This window comes from Antedon bifida, chromosome 7 (assembly GCF_963402885.1).
Source record: "Antedon bifida chromosome 7, ecAntBifi1.1, whole genome shotgun sequence".
NCBI lineage: Eukaryota > Metazoa > Echinodermata > Crinoidea > Comatulida > Antedonidae > Antedon > Antedon bifida.
Genome location: NC_136232.1, coordinates 14,936,407 through 14,963,275, shown reverse-complemented (window position 1 = coordinate 14,963,275; position 26,869 = coordinate 14,936,407).

The following is a 26,869-nucleotide window of genomic DNA, read 5'->3' as shown; positions in this document are numbered from 1 at the left end:
ACTGATTAAAACTAAAATAACTGAAATGCGTGTGAATAAGTCTATTGAATTGGCAAACAAAGGTAGACGTAACTGTAGCGATTTTTGGAAACTGTTAAAAGGCAGTAATCGTAACCAGCCTGTTAGTTGTATCAAAAGACCAGATTCTAGTGAAATAGTCTCCGACGAAAAGGAAATGAACCAAATAGCCCTTGATTACTGGCAAACATTAGGTAAAACTAATTTGGCCGAACTAAACAAATTAATACCTTTATTAATAACATTAGAACCACGAAAAATGCCCACGACGACAATGATGAATTTCTCTCAGATGTTGAATTGAATTTAGATATTGTTGAAACCGCAATTTTAAGGTCAAAGAACAATAAATCACCTGGAATTGACACGATCACTAATGAAATTTTAAAAAATGGTGGTCAATGTTTGAATATGTCAATCCTTTCTTTATTTAATAGAATAATTGCTTTAGAAAAAGTTCCAAATGACTGGAATAAAAGTATTATTGTACCCGTTCATAAAAAGGGGGACCGCAGGGATCTTAATAACTACAGGGGGATTTCCCTTACTCCATGTATCTCGAAAATATTTAACCGAATCATTTCAAACAATATTTCTGACTTTCTGGAAGATAAAAATGTGTTGTCAGAAGTACAGGGAGGGTTTAGACCTTCGCGACGATGTGAGGATCACATATTTACCCTCAAAAGCATAGCTTCCTGTCGTCTGCTTGAAGGGAAAAAAACCTTCATGGCTTTCTTAGATTTTAAAAAAGAATTCGATATGGTTTGGAGGGAAGGAATGCTAATGGCAGCATGGAATATTGGGATTAGAGGTAGGCTATGGAAATTAATCGATAGTTTATATCACGATGTGCAAGGTAAAGTAAGATTTGGTAAAATAGACACTAAATTCTTTAATATTGATGGAGGAGTTAAACAGGGATGTGTTTTATCACCGACTTTGTTTTGTATTCTTATGCACGAGTTTACCAAATTACTCAAAAAACATGATCTAGGTGTTCATATTTATAATGTATGCATGGGTAGCCTTTTTTGGGCAGACGACGTTGTACTTATGGCAAACAATGAAAATGATCTGAGTGAGATGCTCAATCTAGCATCTAAATTTGCAAAGTCATGGAAATTAAATTTTAATCATGAAAAGTCGAAGGTCCTTATTGTTGAACAGCGCATAAACAATAAGATGTGGAAATTGGGCGATCAATATATTTCTGAGGTTAAAACCTATAAATATCTTGGTACTTACATATCAAGAAATATTTCAGATCATTTTCACATCGACCAAATCATCAATAAAGGCAATAGAGTCATTGCTTATATTAAGTCAATTATAGACCGATTTGATAATTTTAGTAGAATTTTCTATGGTGACATTCTATGGAAAACAATTGCTCTTCCTAAAATAAATTATGCTTGTTCAGTGTGGGTCAGCCAAAGCAGGAAAGATATTGATAAAATTGAGTCACTTCAATTACAAATGGCGCGGTACATCTTAAAAGCTAGTAGAAATACACCTAAAGAGGCCTTGTATGGGGATTTAGGGTGGGTTCCAATTAAAGTTATTCAAGATATATCTAGAGCCAAATTATTAATTATGTAATGAACATGGATAAACACCGTTGGCCTAACTTTATGCTTAATACGTGTCTAAGTTCAACTACAAATGTAGAACCACGCTATAAACTGATTCCCAGTTTTGCTAAGACGTGTGCATCTATTAATATGGACATTGACTCAATTTTCGAAACTTCCTACCTTGGCAATGACCCTGATAGTCATTGGGTTAAGAGATTTAAAGATTTGATGCATGACACAAACATTGCATTTTGGAAAAGTGAAATGCTAAGAAAATCATCACTTCAGACATACTCTCTTATTAAGTCTAATCCGTGCCTTGAAAAATATTTATTGGATTGTACAGACTTTCTAGGATCTAGCCTCAAATTCAAACTACGTTCTAACACCCTTCCTTTAGGTCACAGGAGTTGTAAGTGGCTTCCTGAATATGATGGTATCTGTAAAATGTGTAAGAATGGTTTAGAAGACATTCAACATTTTCTATTCACATGTAACCAACTCAATGGCATAAGGATTGAAGAATATACCAAATTAGAATATATGTTAATCGATATCAATCATTTAGATGTATGGGAAAATTTTATCTCTGGTGACCTGAACACCAAATTAAATCTTGTATTAGGTGGAACTGATAACTACTATCATTATATGTATGACGTCTATTCCATATCAAATATCTTTGATTGTTACTGTAAGCACTATGTTAAAAGAGCTTGGGCACACAGATGTATTGTTCTAGGCGAGTAATGTTCATATCAATCAAACTAAATGATTGATATCTATCTCAATAAATGATTGATATCTATCTCATTATAGTGTTAGGTCTACATTGTTGTTGCCCAATTCATTTTATATTGTACAGTTCCTACCTATTCTATATGTTTATTTCTTGTAATTTTGTATTTTTAGGTGTCAGTGGGTTTCCTGCTGCTGTAGTGTTAATTATCAATGGTATTGTAGTTACTGTAGTTGAATTGTTTTGACATGTTGACCTACGTCGACTTTTTATTGTAATTGTTATTTTCTATATCATGTTTTTTTTTTTTGTATATTTCTTTTGGATGCACCTTCCATTTGGTCGAGTGCCACTGTTGTAAAAGTGTAATCTCCAAATAAATTATTATTATTATTATTACTGGCTATTACGCCTAAACTGAAAACAAGTGTCAAGTGTTATCATAGATGCTATGGTGAGGGAATGTGTCAATTGGAACCTAGTGTTGGAATTAGATAATCTTAATATCAGTGGGAATACTCTCAGTGATGTCACAGGTTCTTCATTTGGCACATTACTGGCTATTACGCCTAAACTGAAAACACTTGACATAAGCTTCTGCCATCTGTCAAGTGTTATCATAGATGCTATGGTGAGGGAATGTGTCAATTGGAACCTAGTGTTGGAATTAGATAATCTTAATATCAGTGGGAATACTCCCAGTGATGTCACAGGTTCTTCATTTGGCACATTACTGGCTATTTCTCCTATACTGAAAACACTTGATATGTGTGGGTGTGAATTACCTAATGATATAGTGCAGGATATGAGGCAACACTTCCAGAGTATAAATGGTAAATTTTCCTATGAATAACTGCTATACAGTAGATATTAAAGTGCAGCTTAATTTGACATTCATTTAACTGCATGATACAGGTACTTAGAGGCATTTTCATTTCAACTTGAGAACATTTAAAAATATATAAATTTTAAATTAGGGATGCGTATTGCAGCCTAAAAAAAACAAAAATGAACTGACATTACCTGAATATGATAATTATTATCTCGTATATGAAAAATTGATATTTTTTATACTGACGAGACAATGCTTGATTTTTTTTTGGTAGCAATATGCTTTCATAGTAACTGTACATAATTTCGATTTATTTATGATAATGTTTGGTTATTTAAAGTTCTTGCATGTCATTTCTTAATACTGTAATAATGTGAAACTCTAATTTTTTGGATAGGATATGTTTTTACTTTAATACTAATATTTGTTTGTTATCATAATCTTTGGTAATATAAATGTCAATGTTTTATTTATTGTGATTGAGTTAATATTATACAAATTATGTTATAATATTTCTAAACAATATATCATATTATTATACTGTTCATTTTCAGTTAATAGCATATACTTGTGTTGATTGGGGCAGGGGGGGTTGTAAATGAAGTACAGTGGTTGTTACTGTGCATTTTCAGTCAATAGCATATACTTGTGTTAATTGGGGCAGGGGGGTTGTAAATGAAGTACAGTGGTTGTTACTGTGCATTTTCAGTCAATAGCATATACTTGTGTTAATTGGGGCAGGGGGTTGTAAATGAAGTACAGTGGTTGTTACTGTGCATTTTCAGTCAATAGCATATACTTGTGTTAATTGGGGCAGGGGGGTTGTAAATGAAGTACAATGGTTGTTACTGTGCATTTTAAGTCAATAGCATATACTTGTGTTAATTGGGGCAGGGGGGTTGTAAATGAAGTACAGTGGTTGTTACTGTGCATTTTCAGTCAATAGCATATACTTGTGTTAATTGGGGCAGGGGGTTGTAAATGAAGTACAGTGGTTATTACTGTGAATTTTCAGTCAATAGCATATACTTGTGTTAATTGGGGCAGGGGGGTTGTAAATGAAGTACAGTGGTTGTTACTGTGAATTTTCAGTCAATAGCATATACTTGTGTTAATTGGGGCAGGGGGGTTGTATGAAGTACAGTGGTTGTTACTGTGCATTTTCAGTAAATAGCATATACTTGTGTTAATTGAGGCAGGGGGTTGTAAATGAAGTACAGTGGTTGTTACTGTGTATTTTCAGTCAATAGCATATACTTGTGTTAATTGAGGCAGAGGGTTGTAAATGAAGTACAGTGGTTGTTACTGTGCATTTTCAGTCAATAGCATATACTTGTGTTAATTGGGGCAGGGGGGTTGTAAATGAAGTACAGTGGTTGTTGCTGTGCATTTTCAGTTAATAGCATATACTTGTGTTAATTGGGGCAGTGGGGTTGTAAATGAAGTACAGTGGTTGTTACCGTGCATTTTCAGTCAATAGCATATACTTGTGTTAATTGGGGCAGTGGGGTTGTAAATGAAGTACAGTGGTTGTTACTGTGCATTTTCAGTCAATAGCATATACTTGTGTTAATTGGGGCAGGGGGGTTGTAAATGAAGTACAGTGGTTGTTACTGTGCATTTTCAGTCAATAGCATATACTTGTGTTAATTAGGGCAGGGGGGTTGTAAATGAAGTACAGTGGAAACGAACGCGTTCATCCGTGTCTATTGATTGATTGTATTCAGCGGTCAACTGTGAGGCACTACCGATGCATTTATTTGGTCAAATAAATTCTGTGTGCACTAACATTTATTATTCATTTCATTCCAGACAAACAGCGAATCATCGCCACTAACATGCTGGTTAAAATCTTAATAAAAATTACTTTAGATAACAAATTTAAATCATTTAAACAAGATGACATCGAAAATAGTCTTTTTTTTAAAAATGAAACCATAGAATTGACTATAAGTACGGTCATTTCAGTAAATCCGACACGCCCTTCTGTCAGTGATGGTATTCTGTTTAACAATGCGTGTGTCTTTTGATCATATAAAATTGTACCCAAAGTATTTATTCAAAACAATCCAAATGTTATCATTTTCGATTTCATGTAATTATTATTCCGAAAGTCGATTATCATTTAAAATTCGTTTACACATTCTGGAGAAATTGTACAAAGACATCTTCAAAAAATTGGTACAAAAATACAAAAGAATATTACGCACAGAATTAATGAAGGTTATTTTTTCAAACCAAGGTTTAATTGTTGGATGCAAAGGCGAACATGACTTCCAAAAAATGTCGATTTAGGCCTACTAAAGGAAAGAATCTTTAAATAAAATCCTGATTTTGTTAAAATACGCTACATTAAAAGTAGACAAGAAAAAAGATCGTGAAACCAACAGGCCATTTTACCCCTTTTGTATGATAAACTTCCACGTTAATTAACACAATCATTTTTAATTTAACATAACGATAATAATTAATTGCTGATTCTATGCGATATAAAATACACGATAATACTTTCTGTTCTTGCCACATCCCTCTTCTATGATTCTACTCTTTTTTTTTAAGTACGAAAGCCTAACGAATTTTAAAATGATAATCGACTTTCGCCGGAAGAATATTTATTAAACAGAATACCATCACTGACAGAAGGGATTGTCGGATTATTACTGGAATGAACGTAGCCAATTGTATGGTTTCATTAAAAAAGGACGAACAAAATATCAACCAAACAATAGTTGCTTTAAGTTTTATTCATTTTTAGATGTTATAGTGTACAAAAAGAATTTCTGATTTTATTTGACCAAATAAATGCTGTGAGAGCAGTTGACTGAGTAACAAACGCGTTCGAACGCATTCAGTTCTGGAATGGCGACGGCGAGAAATTCAGTTTTAACTTTAATTTTATCAGTTTCTGAAAGAATTAAGCCTTGAAATTTGTAATATACCATTAATAATTCATTCCAGTGCGCTGTCTACTATTACAACCGCGCCTAATAACAATGGGTCCGCCTAAAAACCGGAAAAAACCAAACAAAACCCGGAAAATACCAAAAAATACCGGAAAAAACCAAAAAAATACCGGAAGAAACCGGAAAATACCAAAAAAATGACTATTTACCAAAAAAAAAAGACAGGAAATTACCGGAAAAAATTGTAGAATTGTGATATTTCACGAATAGAGGGCGCATTTAAATAATAACGATTTTTCTGATTGCTGCCCTCTATACATTTATTTAATTGATTTTGTATGTGCAATTGTAACTAAGTATAAAGCTTTCTACTTTGATAAATTAATACGGGTTTAATTTAAAGTTTATTTCATTTACCATATACTGTACAATTAGAAATAATAAAATGTCCGTGTATTCTCATAGATGCTTAAAACTTCAGTATAAATATTTGTTTATGCTTCGCATCTCTAAATGAAATGTTAAGGAATATCATTTCACGAATCCAATGAAAGTAGTTGTTGATAACTTTCTTTTATTTGTTGCAGAATAGGCTATTTTTTTTATTATTGAAGTCTTAGATGTTTGAATGAAATGAGAAGGACCTCCACCGGTAGTCTACGGAATGTGGGCCGGCTATCCTTAACACCCAAAATTTACTTCTGGCGTGTTTCTTTGATTTGAGACGAAATTGTAGGTCGTATTTCAAAATGTAATTTGCTGTTATTTATGATGACATTTAATTATGTATTATTCCTTTCAGTGGTGAAAAAAAGGAGCACCGAGGACAAGAGCAATGGCAACTATCGCCACGGGCGTGTTCTCCAACTCTGGACAACAAAATAAACATAAATAACATTTAGGCTACACACAACATAAATAATAGGGTTAATTATGTACAAAATAGAAAACTAATTTAAAAGAAGAGAAAATGTAATATTTGTATAAACACAATACATATGTAGGGGATATAATCTACAATTAACAATGACAATTAGAAGGAATGAATCAGTGATCAAAATGAGTATTATTTATTATGTAATGGTAATAACTCCGATGAGAATTTTGATATGATTATACAAGAATTATAATATCCTAGTAAACAATTATGAATAGATAACAGACACTATGGGCAAAATATGATACTTAATTAAAATATACATAACTACGGGTGGAGTAAAGAAAAGCACCGAGAGGCCCGGAGTCAAAAGTTTTTGGCTGCGAAGTTTGCGGAAAGCTGCTTTAGACCCTTGTCAGTTCGTTTTACACGAACGAGTTGCTTTTTACGGCGGCTAATGAGATGGAATTCCCATTTAATAACCGTCGTACCTCCTCCCTTTCATCGTACAGTACAGTTGAAGTGAAACTGGGCGTCTCTATATCAACATTTTCAAAATTAATTTAACGATATTTATAAAAGAATTGTATTGCCTAAAATAACATTGGGGTAACCAAGTCGTTTAAGTTGTTATGTGTTCCCGAATAAAATAGATACATTATGTTTGCCTCGATTGAGTTTAATTCATAGATGTGATAAAATTTAATACAAAACTTGTTTATTATGAGTTCGACCGTAATAAAAAATATGAATTATGAACATGAAGAGTTTGGTGCTTTTTGTTTATGTGATCTAAATGTCTTAAGTTATGAATAATGGAGAACCATGTTTAATGTTTCAAGCAGTCCGAATGAAACCTTGAAAAAAGTGATGGAGTGTTGTACTATGACTGGGTATTAGCGTGTTTTCATCAAAGGTACAAGTATGCCCTACGAATTAAACATAAATCAATGTATAGGACACATACTTTGCATTGATGTTAAAAGTTTGGGACTATATTATTATTATTATATGCACAGTACAGATATTATGACGTAAATTTACAAAAACTGGGAACAACCATGATAGCCACGAACAAAGGTGAATGCCACATGAACCATGCATGGGTTATCAAATCGGCAACAGTTTTACATGCCAATCATTATTTATTGAGTTTACGTCCGAACTGTTGATTCAATCCAAGGTTTCGGCACCATAAAAGGATAAATAGAAAAGAGGTGCATTTTATTTATTACGATCAGTGTCCAGAGTGACAGTTAAAAAACTATGCAAGAATGTAAATATTATATTACTAATAAATCAGCAATCACGAAACGGAAACTGCTGCAAGCAAATCTTGGTTGTGACGTCTTTTTTCATTCTCACAGATTTCCTCATGTTTACCGTTTCAAATTGATTAATTAAATTTCAGTATATCACGGGCATTATATAAGAGGTCTCTGTTTTCGAGAAAAACTCGAAAACAGAGACTCCCACTAAAACGTCTCAATATTACATTATATAGGAGGTCTCTGTTTTCGAGAAAAACTTGAAAACAGAGACATCTCTTTGACCGTTCGAATACTTCCATCAACAGGATTCAGTCGATAAATATCGTCCTCTTAGTCCTTAATTTGTATGTTGTGTGTTATGTCTAGATGGTGCCAGAAGGCAAGATGAAACAGTTGTTATCAGTACACTTCTTCCTGTATTATCAGTTGGGTTACACATACCACCTGTTTAGTCATGTAGATAGTGGATTGTGAATAAAACAGTCAGCTTTTATTACAATACATTATACATTACTTACTTACTATAAAAAGGTACTGGTGTGTATTGTTGTATAAATAGTAAAATGTTCTAGTTATGAAGAAGAAAGAATAACAATCACAGTAGAAAGAAATAAATGAAGTTTCTATCGTTAAATATACCTTAATTGTACGAAAAGTACTATTTGTCAGTCCCCTCCACTTTTTCACATCAAAATCACAGAATGACGTGTTGGTATTACAAAAATCCGAATAACCTTTTTTTTTGCTTGTCAGTTTTATTGACATTTTATTACGTTCAATTTACGGGGTTTTTTTTGCAAACGATAAAAGTTCGTGCAAAATGAATAGGCTAAACAAAACCAAACAAATTATTAACAACCAATTGACAAAGTTGATTGTCAGTTGAACATTATGTAACAATAACGTTTTAAGTCAAAATAAAACGTTATGTGAACGTTTAAAACACAACGTTTTTTTCAGCGGGCGTCAAAGAGAATCCACACATTTGAACAGAAAATAGGTGATTTTCATTCAAACCGCAAATATAATATTGACTTAATATTGAGACGTTTTAGTGAGGGTCTTTGTTTTCGAGAAATCTCGAAAAAAGAGACCCCCCTATATAATGTAATATTGAGTCGTTTTAGTGGGGGACCCCCTATATTACGTAATATTGAGACATTTTAGTGGGGGTCTCTATTTTCGAGAAAAAAAATCTCGAAAACAGAGACCCCCACTAAAATGGGTCTCGGGTCTCGGGTCTCGAGTCTCTGGTCTCTGTTTTCGAGGTCTCTGTTTTTGAGACACCCGGCCGGCGGCTTATATACAATTTAAATGTATCTCTTCGGAGATCCCGGTTCGTGAATAAAATACTGAAAGATGAGGGCGAATCAATTTGGGACAATTGAGGGACACTAGTGTTCTTCCGCCGTACCACTAATAACATGTGAAAGCCCCAGTGGTCTAATGGATAGACACATCATGCATAGAACATAAACTCTAAACAGCCTGGTGTATACTGAAAATGTATTAATTAATTTGAAACGATAAGAGAGGAATCTGTGAGAATGAGATTCGAACCCGGGACCTTCTGCTTGATATGCAGATGTCGTAACCATTACCCGGGGCTTTCATGGTATTGTTCAGATCCGATTTGATAGCGACTCTTTAACACTCTCGGAGTGGTACGATGGAACAGTACAAGTCCATCGTTTACACGCGCACCAGATACCACAATGTAATTAAAGTAGGTTTATCTAGGCATGTGTTACATTATTGTATTTTTGTTACAAAATTACGTTTCTGTACTTAATTTGGATCATAACCCACACAATATACAATAGGCCAAATAATACTTAAACAAGTCGTAGTTGGTGGGATACTTAGTATAAAGAAAAAGGCCCAATCATTTATACGACGCCAGTTTACGTTTAAATAAAAATGTTAATTAATATAATATAGTCAATCAGTGATTCAAACTGGTTGAATATCCTTTTGTTTCAAATACGGATGCGATCGCCTGAACACCTTGCCTCCTTCATCCTTTCTATCTTTATGGTAAATTTAATTTCATTCACTTCAATTCTTTTTGTAACCTAAACCAACAAATAATAAAATGTATTATTACAGAGCAAAATGCAATCAATACACATACAGACAAAGGTTTTCGCACGAGCCTACAACAACAATATAAAGATGCGAGTCCGATTCTGTTAAAATTACTGAATGTAGGTTGTGATTAAGCTGTAAATTAATTAATTATTTGAGTCATTTATTAATACATTAAATTACGAAATAATTTCATCGAGAAATTATCAACTTCTCATCTCATATATAACATGTCTATGATTTGAGGGAAGGAGGCCTCGAGTGTCATTCTTTAGGAATGTTAAAATATGATGGATTAGAGGATGTGGATTTCAAGGGAAAGGAAGTCGGGGCAACAACAGGACATTACATAAACCACGAGGAATGTAAATATAGGCTAAAGAACGGATAATGGCCTACAAAAAGTTACAGGTTAATGAAAATAATCAGCACTGTTTTTTGTTTGTTTGATTGATTGGTATACGTACATCAGAATCTCTTTCCTACATTTTGATTGGTTAGCAACCGTAATTTCTTTTTGCTAAATTTCTATAAATACAGATTAAGTTATTAAAAATGTGTAAAAGAAATTGTCTTCATACACCATGCATTGCTGAAAAAGATATAAACTAAATAAAATAATTGAGAAGTTTGTTTGCTACCAGTTTGAAATTCCAGCAATTAAGTTATATAAACTGAATTGAAATACTTGAATAATACAATTTTGGCTTTCAACTAAAATTTGTTAATATCTGAATTACGATGTGTATACTTATATTTTGTTTACGATTATCTTCCACTAAGAGGGAAGTTTAATGTAGGCCTATGATCAATGAAACCCACATTGCTTATATTTCATTTTGGTGTCTTACTGACTTTTAATTTTGTTAAAAGACTCGGAACGCATCTAGGGAAGGATAATGCATTTGTTCTTGTACAAGGTCCATGCCTTTTTGCTAGATTGAATGCAATTGAATTAGGCCTAATTACGCAAGCACAAACGAAGAAAAACACTAATTTTAAATTGATCGAAGATCTCCAGTTGTTTTGGGATTGTTTTTTTTCTACGTAATCGTGTCTAAATTGAGACATAGTTATGTGACGAATAAAATTAATTTCACTTAATAACAATGTATTTGTAGGTACGCATTTACAGGATTTTTCGGGGTTTTTTTATGTAAAACGTGTAATTGCTTTAAATATACTTTCTTGTCTAAATTGATATAAACATAATTCCCTATGATAAATAATAATTAATTCCACACAATAACAATATAACGTACATTTGCGCATTGCAAGATTTTCCCCTGAGAGAGTGTAGTTTATTATAACAGCATTTGATAAACTATTTATGGCCATTGATTTTATTAAACATTAGCCATTCACTTTGAAATATGTAAGATAAAAAATGAAAGCATTACTGGATATGGAACTTTATACTTTTCTTTTGACTGTTCTGAATTTAATGAAAATAAAGACGCTAAAGAAAAATCGTGCTGTGTGAATTAGATGATGGGTGAAACGAAAGTATAAAATATCAAACTATAGGCCTAGTATTTCGGTTGTTTTCCAGATATACTAATTATTTGATACATATAGCTAAATCGACACATTGCTGCGGAAACACAAATGGTTAAGTTGGTTTCATCATAGAGGTATATATACCTCTATGATTTCATGTTCGACAATCAAACCGTTTGGAATCGCTTTGTTTGATGTGTGTTCATATTTATTCATTCACATTTTGTTATTTTGATGGTTTGATATTTTGCAATGGGATGGCTAAGTGTAATAAAAGTGCACTCTTCCGGCCCCTGACAAACTATTAAAGATGTATTGTCGCCCTGAAAAAATAATTCTTAAACATTTTTTGTTGAATATTCCATTTTAGTGTAACGTAATAGTTATCCATTTTGACCACAAATTGGATCGAAAAAAAATGTATTTACCTGTTTTTAAATGTAAATGTTTTTACTGAAAAAATGTAATTTAAAGCAAAAAATGGTCAAATTGGCTGTTCGTTTTTTTCTATGGAAGTAATTAACAAAATAACATATTCAAAGATTTAATTAATCTTCATTTTTTATGTTTTTGGGGGACAATACATCTTTAAACAAAACAAACTAAAAAACAAATTACCAATAATAAAATTCGGAACCATTTACGGCCATTGATTTTGTTATACACAAAGGATTCCTTTACTTTGAACTATATGTATGCTACAAAATAAAAGCAATAGTGGATATGAATCAGAAATTGACAATTTATTTTTTTTTTCAATGGGTTTTTATACTTTGCAATTGTGTGAGGTTTGGTATCTATTTTGCTAGTTTTGTAATTACATTGTTGTCTGGTTTTGATTTTTTTGCTTTAAGCGTTGATACTTAATATTATTTACAGATCGCGGATTCGTCAAATTACAATTTTTTAAAGTTTTTAATTTCTTAAAATACAATCTATCAAATCTAAATTGATATAAACATATTTCCATGTGTGATGAATAATAAACATTACATTTGCGCATTTATAACATTCTTTCCTAAGAGCGTGTTTTTCTATTTTAACAGTATTTGATTATAGGCCTACATTTCGTTTGACACACGAAGATAAGAAAAGTCCAACTTCGTCCTTCCTAGGTCGTCAAGTCTGATTATTATCAAAATTAAAGAGTTATATGATTTTATAATTGTCTATTTAATATCAAGTATTTATGATTTATATGACTCTCACCCCACATGACTTAACTACTTTTCATTGTATGTATATGCAATTTTATTTATTAATAATTAACATTATGTTATTTTATATTAATATTATGTATGTTATATTGTAGAAAGCAATTGAAATTGAATCAATTTCAATTATAGGACAAACGTCGATTAAAATTATTATGGTATGTGTGAAGAGTAAGATTATTTGTACGTGGGATAGTTTTAAAAAGTAGGTCACTACACCTGTCCTATTTATTCAGTAGAATAAAGTTGTAGTTGGTAATTGTCGTTTGGAAGTATTGAATAAATAAGCTGTTTTTAATGTCTTCAGACATTAGGTAGACTTAGTAAGTTATAGTAAAGGTACGGTCTAATTGTCCAACTGAAAATAAATTAGGCCTATTTTAAACAATGAGTATGATATTTTAATGCCGCACCAAATACTGGGCATTTGATTCAATTTATTTTTTATGACATGTTTCAATTTTCTGTTAATAATATGCCTAAATAACAATTATTACAACAATATCAAAATGTTAACTTTTGTTATTACGACGAATGATCCGTAATGGTTATCGGCGAAAAAACACTTTAGATGATGAATGTTATAAACTGTATTACACCAACATCGACATTCACAATATATGTAAGACATGTGATTTATCTACATTCATCAAAACCCAGCAACGAAATTATGCTGCACATCTGATTAGATCCGGTAATGATTGGATGACGAAAAAGCCATTCTTCCAAGATGACAAATGCTCGAAGCGTGGTATGTTATTCAAACAAGTTCTAGATAATGTTGGAATGGTCAGACAAGCCTTCATTAACAACTCGAAGGCCCGCTTATTTTGAATCGGCATTTATTTATCATATGCCATCTAAAACACTCTGTCAGAGTTACAGATTAAATTTTTATATTATATATATTATATTACACACACAATAGTAAACATACATTAAACTTAACTTTACTGTACCTCCAATGCGACCACACGGATTCTCCTATTGCCATTATACCTTACATCAAGGTGCTTTCTTCTCCGTCTGTTTCAATAGCGTAAAACATCGGTTAATTAATATATATTCAATACAGTATTCAACAATATAATAAAAATTATATTTTGAAAGTTAAATTCAAATGATCTAACGTGAACTTTATCAATTCCATAGTTAATTGAAGACTTTTCGCTTACAGGCAAACTTTTTTTTTAGGTGATCCGACATAAAGCATTGGATTGAGTGACTTTCCTGAAACTGAGTCCGTTCAAGAAACATTTCTTTTAGTTCCTTTTACTGCAGATAAGGTGATGGAAAGTAAAAGGAGAAAGAAATCCAGAAAGTCTTGTCAGAGTTGCAGCAATGCCGGGAGGAAATGGTTGTGTGGCGTTTGCAACATCAGTTGTGCAGGCGATTCAATTTATTGCGATTTATGTCAACGATGGTTTCATATAAAATGTGAAAATGTAACCAAAGCAAACCTTAAGTATCTCTCAAATACTAGTTTGGCTTACAGTTGTAAACAATGTTGTTGCTTATACGACGGAACGTTTGACTACTTTCAGTCACTATTCAGAATGTCATCAGCAATTGGAAATGATGTAGATATAAAGGAAGTGGCCAAGATGGAACATTTTTTGCTAAGAGATACACCTTTTAATGTTCTAACATCTCAGTTGACTGGGAATTTTCAAATTGATGAAGTGTCAATGGCACTACTGAGAAGATGTGGTAATGTCAGAGAATTGAAACCCATATCAGTCTCTGGTGACGGAAGCTGCCTTTTCAATGCTGTGTCCATGGCGCTGACCGGAGATGACACACTATCTATTGAATTGCGCGTCCGAACATTTATTGAAATGGTTTCGAAGAAAGATTTCTATATAGAGATGCACCAGTACTCAAAAATCGGCCTTGTGAGCCCTGATTATGACACGGCTTGTATGGATTGTAGTCGTGAAAGTGGATATTCGTCTTCATGGCAAATTCAAGCGTTAGCCACTGGCATAGGTCACGAAATAGTTTCAATATACCCACCATTGAATGGCATGATGGACAAGGTGTATCGAATTCTGAATAGTTTTTACCCGTGTAAACAAAAGGCAGGTAGTCAGCCAATTTTTATCATGTGGACGAGCACACAAATCTTGGATCCGAAAGAAGAGAAACACATTTGGACACCAAATCCCTTTGTGCCGCTAATGGATGTTCCGCATTTGACAGCAAACAGAAAATACAAAGGCAAGATCGGAAGTGGTCTTAAAATAAATTTAAAGAAATGCCAAGACAAATCTGAAGGTATAACTTTAGGTCTATTATATTATATTTAACAACTTTATTCATTAAGTTAATTTTTTATTTTAAGTTTCTGGCATCTAATGGTTTGCTCTTTGTATTTCAAATCAGGTTTAAAAACATCTCCCATAATTACGATAAGCTCATCCGAATCAGACGAAAGCATTGACAAGTCAAGACAACGCAACGGGCACGAAAAGCTAGAAAAAGAAAACAAAAAGAAAAAGAAAATAAAAACAAAGAAAGGGTAAAAAAAATTAATATTTGAAATATAAACTTGAAACAACTTTCAAAATAATGTACAAGTAAAAATTCAGAATTAATTGATTTAGATTGTTTGGGTTTCTCTTAGGTTCAAAATTCCGCAAAACAATTCCAACAGAATCTTACGAATCAATGCCTCGTGCAAATAGGCCTAAGCTGGAAAAAGAGAAAGACAAGAAAACAAATTACAAGCAAAATCAACAACCAAAAGGTAAGAAACCGTATACTGTTAACAAGCGTTAAGCTTGTTTTCCTGTCGACGTAACGTTACGGCGAGTTGCGTTGAGTTGCGTTGAATTTTGAAAGCGTTTATGACATAAAAACATTTCGTATAAGGTCAAAAACACAAAAAAAATCGTGAAACAGCGGCCCATTTACAACTATATTAAAAGTATGGCCTTATTTTTTCTATATAATTCAGGGTCGATGTCCCCGATCATAATTTCATCGGAACCAGACGAAGCACCGCTGCACACGGATTCAAAGCCGAAAAAACGGAAAACGGAAAGAGAACAAAAAAATGCAGAAACGAAAGGTGACTTACTTTTTCCTACAAAATATTTTTCTCTTTTCTACCTTGTTTACTATACTCTAAATTATTAAATGTTTGCATACATTTTAAACGCATATCTTACGCAACAAAATAAGAAGTGGTAACAAAGTTGTGTTCCAATGATAAACTCGACCGTTAGTAACAGTTATATTTCTTGTACAATAGGTGTATGTTCATCATCTGACATAGATTCAGTGCCAGAATTTTACTGGAAGGATGAACCAAAATGGACCGAAATTCCCACATCAATGGATGCTGAACCACCAAGGGCCGTATCATCCTCTGACCCAGAGTCGATTGAAGATCAGCATTCGCAGACACCAAACAGACAGGGAAACAAGCCGGAAAAGGAGAAAAGCAGGAAAACAAAGTACAAGAAAAATAAACAAACAAAAGGTAAGGTCGAACATGTTAAATAACACATCTTTTAATAAAAACTAAATAATCAGCCGAATCAACGCTGCAGACGGAAATTTAAAAAACGCACAATAATACGGCAAAAGAAAAATAGATCAAAACGAAGATACATAAACAGACGGCTACTTATTTCTCGACATTTTGTTTACAATTTTTCACCCATTAAGATTATTAAATGTTTTGAAAAAAAAGATTAGACGCCTACCTAAATTAATTAATAAAAAGTAGCAAATCTCAAACAATTGACGAAATCTTTGAACTTGTTTAATCCATTTCTTTTATTATAATAGGTGTACCATCGTCTAATGCAAAACAACATAAAAATGAAGATGTATGTTCATCATCTGACATAGATTCAGTGCCAGAATTTTACTGGAAGGATGAACCAAAATGGTCCGAAATTCCTACATCAATGGATGCTGAACCATGCAGGACGGTATCATCCTCTGACCCAGATTCGATTGAGGATTTCAAATGGAGGAATACATTCTACAGATCACATCCACCCTCGGTATCCTCGGACTCAGAGTCGCTTCAAAATGCTGCAGAAGTTGTGCAACCATGTCAAGGACAGGGTATCAAATTGACAGGTAGATTTCTTGGAATCAGTCGCGTGAGACAAATTTTGGTACACACCCCAATTAGTGAAGTTGTCAATGAGGTTCCTTGTGGCATAAAAGAAAACGTTGCATTTGTTGTAGACAATGAAGAAAACTTTGCACTCAGGGCAGATGGTAAACGCAGTATTTTTTACGATGACTGTGGTACTTGGCATTCATCTCAAACTACAACACCTCGGACAATAATTGCTTTGATGAATGGCGTTATGATAACTGTGGTTAAACGGGATGGTGTGTACTGTACAAAGGTAAAAGGTGCCTGGAAACCAATGAACCCACAACCTGAAAACATAATGTTAGTGTGCCGATGTTACATGACTCTTAAACGTGACCCTTCTTTCCGAAAAAGGGTCACGTGGATAGATAAATCTTTTCCCGACGAGTCAACAAATCTAGCGCTGGTGGAATACCTAGGCAAATTTCCTAAAACAAAGAGAAGTCACGGAAACAGAAATACACCCGGAACCGAATATATAAGAACCGCAAACAGTACAATGATGGCAGCAAAACATAGACTTTCTGCCACACAAGACCCAAGAGACGTTTATACCGATCTCCTGTTAAATGAAAGCAACGCTAATCCTAGAGACATGAAACAGATACGAAATATAAAATATAGTATGAAAAGGAAAGAAAGGGGACATCATGCAGGACAGAATACAGCAGACGAATTACAAACGATCTTGACGAAGCTTACTGACAATGAATTTGTCAAGAAAGTATACGCTGTAGGTGACAAACCACCAAGTGTAGTTCTTTATACAGAAGATCAAATAAGTGACATGAAGAGATTTTGTTGTGGCCCGGTAGAAAAATCTATTGTTGGAGTAGACCGGACTTTCAACCTGGGTGGTTGTTTTCTAACCTTAACTGTATTCAAACACCGGTTAATGCGTCGAACAACCACTAATGAACACCCGATATTTATTGGACCTATGTTCTTGCACTGGGATGGGTTATATGAGACCTTTCTAGATTTCTTTGTGCATCTAAAAGGGAAGTTAAATGCAAAAGATTTTGAGTCTGGCCGATGACATAATTATTGGTTCTGACCAAGAGAAAGCGCTGGTAAAGGCAATAAAGTTTTGTTTTCCTTCGTCCCATCACATATTATGCACACGGCATATAAAAGAAAACATCATACAATCCCTGAGGGACAAAGAAGGGGTTAGCAAAGAACAACGAAATAGGATAGTGAATATGATTTGCGGAGAATTACTCAATAGCGAAAATGACAGAGAATTTGAGGCGAAAGCCCTAGATATAGAAATCTACTTAAACCAATTAGCCCCTGGTTTCTTAAACCATTTTAGAAATACACTTCTACCCACTATAAAAGAAAAAGTGTTCTCTCCGCGCCGAAAAGAAACGGTAATTCCCAAAAAATGGACAAACAATAATTGTGAAAGTATTAATCACATATTGAAATTGGCAATTAATTGGCAACCAAAAAAACTACCGGAACTTGTTGACATCCTGCACAAAGTGGTACAGCTGCAGTACGCTGATGTTCGACAAGCACTACACGGACAGGGGAATTATTATATTGTAGACAAAAAATTCGTGGTAGCGCATGCGATATGGGCTGGGAAACAAGATGACGAAAGAAATCGTCTATACTCCAAGTTCATGAGAGTTCAACTAAACGCAAACATTTCAAAAACTTCAATATCATCCACTGACGGAAAATTGAAAATTAAAAAAAAATCATCTGGAACAGCAAAAAAAACAGGCCAAAGAAAACGACCGCGATCAAGCAAGACTCGTTCGAAAAACGGAAAGAGTAATTAGTATTTGATTACAGCCTTACCATTTACACATTATATTATTTTGTGCATAATTCTCTTCAATTCTCTGTCATTTTTGCTATTGCCTTTATTCCAAATTAATAATCGCTTTTATTAATCTTAATTTTAATTCATTTAATTACATCATCGGTCAGATGCACTTCAGACTCAAAATCTCTCTTATCTTCCCTTTAAGAAATCTAGAAAGGTCTCTCATAACCCATCTCAGTGCAATACATATCGGGTGTTCATTGGTGGTCGTTCCACGCATTGTTTGTCTTCTGTATTTTGTCCCGGATGTCCCTTTTCTTTTTTTCCATGATATTCCTTAATTACTTTATATTTCGTATCTGCTTCATGTCCCTAGGATTAGGAATTTCTTCCATTTAACAGTAAAAAGGAAGGCAATGATTTGTTTAGTTATATAACCATATTTTATATATTATAAATAACTATTCTTTTCTTGATTGAAATACCATAGGAGATCAGTTAAACTGTACTGCCGGTCATAATGTACTATAGATACAATGTAACGATAATGTGATGATATGATATTCTATAGTTGGTCCTACACGGTCCCTAATTATAATACTGAACACGTTTTAATATTTAAATAACAATGCACATATATAAACAAATTAATTAATGTTATTTATCACAGTTGTTATTTTTAGTGTTATTGAATATTGAATATGTTTCAACTTCATTGTATATGAAAAAAGCAACACAATTTTACAATTTTAATTTAAAAATCTAAAATATTGGTGCGTTCTTACTGTATACCTTTTACAATTTTTTTCATTGATATTGATACAATCTGTAAGGCTAGTATTAGTTGTAGGCCTTACTGTAGTGTTAAACATAATTATTTGATTTTCTTGAATTTGATTAATTTGTAGAAATGTTAGTGCTGAGGGTTGGCACGGTCTTTGTTGTTACTGTTATTTTGTATCATTTATTGTTGGTTATTGTAGAAAGTACCGTATACTTACGGTCTAAACGTTAATAATTATAATTAGCCTATAATTAATTATATATAAATTGAGGGAGTGCTGTTCCGCCGTACCAGGCCCAGAGTGTTAAAAAGTCGCTATCCAGTTTGAACATGAAAGCCCCAGTGCTCGAATGTTTAGGACATCTGCATATGAAGCAGAAGGTTCCGGATTTGAATCTTTTTTTTTTTCATTCTCACAGATGTCCTCATCTTATCGTGTCAAATTAATTAATTAATTAATTAAATTTAAGTATATCACCGGGCGGTTTAAAATAAATGTTCTTTGTCTGTTGTGTTTATATAGATATAATTATATCAATTTATTTATACAGTATAATATTAATGTTATCAACGAGTATTTTGGATTGGAATGCTCTGTGTTAAATAAATGGACAATTTAAATGTTCTGAAACAGATAATTATGCGGTGTTTTTCTTATATATGTATAATTTATGAAAATAGTGTAATGGGATAAATTGGACATTGTTGGTTATATAGGGAGACGAAAAGGGGTGACTTGGTGCGTACGTGCCTACAAAAAAAATTATATTGATTAAAATTAATTATAATATTACAGTATTGTAAATATATATTTTTTTAAACCTCGATTAAGTACAGCAAGAATGGCCGCCTATATTATTTTTTATTATTTTAACCATAATCTGACTGCGCCCTCTATACAAAGATGTTTACTTGTGGCGTTTGACGATCGATTTTGACACAAAAATCACATTTATTTGTTACTATCTGTTGTTTTTTCCGGTAAATAGTCATTTTTTTGGTATTTTCCGGTTTCTTTTGGTATTTTTTTGGTTTTTTCCGGTATTTTTTGTTTTTTTCCGGTGTTTTTTGTTTTTTTTCCGGTTTTTAGGCGGACCGATAACAATGTTCAATTTATTTTATTGTGTCTTTTAGCATAAACCTTTTGGTCTCAGTTTCTTTATAGAATTTATTGAAACGCAGAGTTCAATTTTTGATTAAATAACATAGCATGCAAGACTAATTTTGTAACTCACAGAACGCAGTAAAAAGGGAGTTGTCACTTTGCATAACAATATAGGCAGTGGAAGTCTATTGACGTACAGTAACGTTATGTGCTAGGCCAGGTAGAAAAACAAGTTGGCTCATCCAGGTAGAAAAACAAAGTGGCTTTTTAGACTAAAACTTACTTTTTAGGAAACCTACTGTATGAGGTATATTCTATAATAATCTTGATATACTGTAGATTCAGTGCAGCAACCATGTAAGTTTATAGTAACTTTCACAATTATTTATAAACTTGTGATCCAGTATGATTTTGTATAAAGAATATTTTCCTAAAGTTTTCTGTCAATCCGTCATGATTCTGTCCATGATTTGTTTCCAATTTTCGGTTTAGGGCAGGATTGTTTGTTATTATGTTATTGTCTACATTTTTTTGCTTTTAAATCTTTATTTATTTGGTTCATCCAGTTTTTTGGTCTTCTGGTTTGTTCTTCATTGTTATAAAAGGTGCCTGTCTATTAAAATATGGATAAATAAAAGATCATTTCATATAGTATAAAACGGTTGATGAATGAAACAGATGGCAACACTGTTTGTGAACATGTATGATGGTAGGATACAATACTAATAATATACATGCTTGTAATTATTAAAATAATTATTATTTAAAGTGTAAAGAATATTAATTGAAGTAATATTGTTACAATAGTTATTATTGTGATATGAATTTTTGCATGGAAAAGATGATACGATGAATAACACGTCTTAGCTATAAATAATATACTGTAGTTGTTAAATGAAAGAATCTAGAGCAAAGAACATGTGAGATGTCAAATCACCAATATTGGAGTATAACCTTAATAAAGGAAGGAGTCTGTGTTTTATGCTTTCATTTGTGTTTAGGAATTGATATAAATACAACATTTTTTACTTCTAATTTTTCGATCACTGAAATTATTTAGTATATATGTATAATTTGTATATTTAAATTTTGAATTGCTAATGTTGCCAGGAAATCATTAATTATAATCAAGCAGATTCTGGTAGAGATACCCTATTATTATTTCACTTAATAATGCTTAAAATGTAATTAATTATTTAGTATTTCAATTTTGCAGATTTGTAACATTTTATGTAACATGGCCACTGCTTTATCAGAATTGAAAGATGATCTGAGCAGACAATATGATGGTGATAAATACCTTTGGCTCAAATGCTGTCTGTTTGATCATCTGGATTTAGCAGACATCACCCAACCAGACCAGACAGCAATTGATCTATTCAATGCTTTAGAAGCCAAAGGTATTATCACTACTACTAATGTGAAACTGCTTCTTGATATTGCTGAACTGTCACAGTTGAAGGAAGCTGTAGATCTTGTAGCTCAGTATATGAAAGACAATAAGCAAAGTATTGAGGATTATCAACAGTTGTCACCATATAGGAGAACCCCGTTCAAGGCATTGAAACAAGTTGACCCAGATGCGTTGAAGAAAGTTATTTCTTACTATAAACTAAGAAAATTCAATTTCCAAAATATTTGGGATGTAGTCCTTCATCTAGAGCCAGCCAGCCAAAAAAAAAAGATTTGCCCGATGCCTTAGACCACGTGCACGCAACATATTTCTAAATAGAGGTATGTATAAAAGTCTCTTAAGGTTATATTTTTCATTAATATATTATACATGATGATTAAGTAGACATTTCATTGTTCAACCAATTAGTTGTCAAAAGTTCTATCATATATATTTCAGTTGATATATTCTACTTTAACTATATTTTAACTTTTGTATAACATTATTTTTATATTCATATATTTATATATAAAACAAATTGTTACCATTTATTGAAAGGTGCAAAACTTGATGTCACTGTCAATTCCAACTCTAATCTGAGCGTACTTCATGATTGTCTGGAATCCATTGAACAACATAACAAACAGAGCCAAAGTATACCAGCATCCATCAAACACATTGGATTGGGAATCAATGATCCAAAATCATCTCTATATTTTTATCTGTATGCAGATAATCAAAATGCTTTAAAAGAATTAATGGAAATTCATTTAATTTCATTTCACATTTATTCAATTAATGAAAACTTAGACAATGTAAACAATATAAACAAATAATGATTTCATTAATTTGGATCAGACTTAGAGGCCAAGGCCTGTCTCAGAAAGACCCAACAATACAATACAAAATAAAAATGTGTACAAATTAGGTAAAAGTGGCATAATAATAATAATATATTTATGAATGATAATTTTCCAAATAATTAATCTTAATTTGATGTCTGAATAATTTTGCATTTTCACATTTTTTTAGATTCTCTTTTAAGTTATTCCATAATTTAGGTCCATGAACTGTAATAAAAAATTGGCTTTTGCTAAGTCTTACAAAAGGAACATAAAGTAAATTTGAGTTCTTAAGATAAAAACTATGGACAGTCTTTGGTTTTTTAAATAGTGATATTATAGAGAATGGAAGTTGACCTTTAACATATTGGAACATAAAAGTAAGTATTTGTTGTCTATGTAAATCTATTACTTTTAAGATATTAAGTTTTTTAAACAATGGTTCAGAAGTTGAGGCAAATGGTGCTAGGTTGATTATTCGAACAACACGTTTTTGGAGTTTTAGTAACCTATCCATGTTTGAAGGATAATCACTGCACCAAATAAGGTTGCAGTATTGTAAATAAGGAAGGATAAGAGAATTGTATAATGTAATTAAAATATGTTGAGGGAAAGTAAACTTCAGTTTATTCATTATTCCAATAGATTTAGATACTTTATTTGCAACATAATATTGGTGCGGTTTCCAACTTAGATGTTCGTTTACAATTATACCTAAGAATAGAGTTTCAGATTTTTTGTTTATATTTTTTCCATTTAAAGTAACTTTTAAGTTTGATACGTTAACTTTCTTCTGGATGGGATGAAATAATAAATAATTAGTTTTTTCAATGTTTATTAAAAGTCCATTTGCATCAAACCAAGAACCAATTGTTTTTAACTCATTGTTTATAGTATTGTATAAAATATCTATGTTGTCATGCGAGAAAAATAATGTAGTATCATCGGCGAAGGACACAACCTGTAGAGTGTCACTGACACGAGTCAAATCATTTACATATATTAAGAACAATAACGGTCCCAGAACAGAACCCTGTGGAACTCCACAGGTTATGTCCCTCGTCGATGATTTACATGAATCCAATGAAACAAATTGCTTGCGGTCAGTAAGATAACTTTTGAACCAGTCCAAGGATATACCTCTGATCCCATATTTATCAAGTTTGGAGAGTAAAATTTGGTGATTTATAACATCAAAGGCTTTTGATAAGTCTAGAAATATGCTTAACTGAAATAAATTATTTTCGAAAGATTCAGTGATATTATTTATAAGTTCAAGGATGGCATGACAAGTGGAATGTTTAGGTCGAAAACCATATTGATGATGGTTTAGGATATCAAATTTTTTTAAATAGTCTAAAAGCCTTTTATGCATGAGTTTTTCTAATAATTTTGAAAACACTGGTAAAATAGATATAGGTCTGTAGTTAGATAATAAACAGGTGTCTCCTTTCTTAAATATAGGAACTACCTTTGCCAATTTCAGTTTAGTTGGTACTGTACCTGAGCAAAAAGATGAATTTATGGCAAATGTTAATGGATTTATAATACATGGAAGAACAGCTTTTAATGTGCGAGGAGATAAGTTATCATGCCCACCTCCTTTTTTTGAATCAAAATTAAGAGTTATAGAAAGAATCTCAGATTCAGTAACTGGACTAATATAGAATGAATTAATGGTTGGTGTTGGAAGGAATGTTAACGGATCAATAGCTGAAGCTGGTAAAGACTTATTGATATCAGGCCCTATGGATGAAAAATAATTGTTAAAATGATCACATATAGATTTATCATTTTTTATTACTTTATTATCGATTTTAATTAAATTTATTTTATTGGATACTTTTTTGCTTGGACTTACAACCGAATTTATAATATCCCAAGTACTTTTTATATTTCCTTTAAATTGTTCAAATTTATGTCTAAAGTAGTTGGATTTAGCAGTACGACACAGTCGAGTAAAAATATTTTTATATTTAGTGTAAATTAATTTGTGGTTAGCATTTTGTGAAGAGATATATTTTTTGTATAATTTATGTTTATGTTTACTTGATTTAATTAATGAGGCGCTCATCCAAGGCTGTTTAAAAGCTTTGTGTTTCGGAATAATTTTAGTAATTAGATGTTTATTGTGTATATAAGTAAATTTATCAATAAAAATATCAAATGAGAGCTTAGGATCAGAGTTATATACATCAGACCAGTCCTCTTGCATTAAACTGGTACAAAATGAGTTATGATCATTTATTACATAAGAAATGTTATTGTTAGAGGTTTTTTCGAAATTGTGGTCAATAAGTTGGAAAATAGGAAGATGATCAGCAATGTCCGAAATTATAATACCAGAAGTTATATTTATATTTATCTGATTCGTATAAAAATGATCTAATAGAGTTGCACTGTTTGTAGTAATTCGGGTAGGTTTGGAAACAGTAGGATAAAACAAATGGGATAGAATAATGTCTAAGTAATCAGTTATTGAGTTTTGATTGTGGAATTTTAGTAAATCAATATTAAAGTCACCCATTAGGTTGCAATGTTTGTTTTCAATATTGATACGAGTAAGTAATTCATCTAAGCATATAGAGAAATCAGTAATATTAGAATTAGGGGGTCTATATATAATACCAATTATTATATTTTTCTTGTTGTTTAATATAATTTCAACAAATAAAGAGTCACAAATATTTCTCGGAAGGGCAAGGTCGGTTCGAACACGGATATTTAACTCGTTAAGTAAAAACAGTCCTACGCCACCTCCAGTACTATATTGTCTATTACTTGCAAAAAAAGTGTAATTGTTTAAAAAGGGGGATTGTTTGTTATCATTTAGCCAGGTCTCTGATATACCAATGATGGAAAATTTAGTGTGCAGAGAATATAATAAACTGTCAAAAGCATCAGATTTATTTGAGAAGCTTCTTATATTCAAATGCAGTAAAGATAGTTTGGGTTTGGTTAAAGAGTCATGCAGGGTGTTAAATTCAGTTATTTCATAATATTTACAATGATCAAGTGTATTGGATCTAGTGGTTAAGTGATTAATTAGCATATCAGCCTGAGTATCGTACCTATTTTCATTTTGAATGAAAGGATTAAAATTTGGTTCAAATGTTGAATTTAAATTTGAGTTGAGTGCCAACAGATGAAAACAAAGGGAGAAAAGAAGATCCATTTACATCCATAAATATATAACAAATAAATTAAAGAACAACAATAAAAATGTGTATATGTAATTAATTACAAGGTTCACGGTATAAAAGCTAAATGATATTGTATATCACGCGTATGCATTGACATAGAACTATATAAAGTACATCTGCTACTTTAAAAGGTCCATAAAGTAAACTTCGAGTAGGCCTATTTGAGATCATTCTGATAGCGAGACAGATCGGATCGGGAATTGATGACTACTTTCTTCATGCTGTTGGTTAGTATACATATCTTCCCGTCTTGGGTCCAGGTGGCCTTGATCGATTTTGCATATGTATGTTTTACTTCACGAAGCAGTTGAGATCGTTTTGATGTTAAGCTTTCATGAATAAAATAAGGTGAATCTTTGAAACGTTTCTTTGCCCTGAAGATTGCATTTCTCATTTTGTAGCTGGCAAATTTAATGATGATCGGCCTAGTTTTGGACTTGTTAGTGTTTGCCGCCATGTTTCGTCCAAGGCGATGAGACCTATCAATGTCGATAGAATCTACAGAGACATTTAATTTTTCTTTAAAGATCTTTATCACTTCTTTATCCGTATTTTCTTCTTGTTTTTCTTGTATTCCGTGAATTACTAGACAGTTTCTTCTAGAATACTGTTCAGCT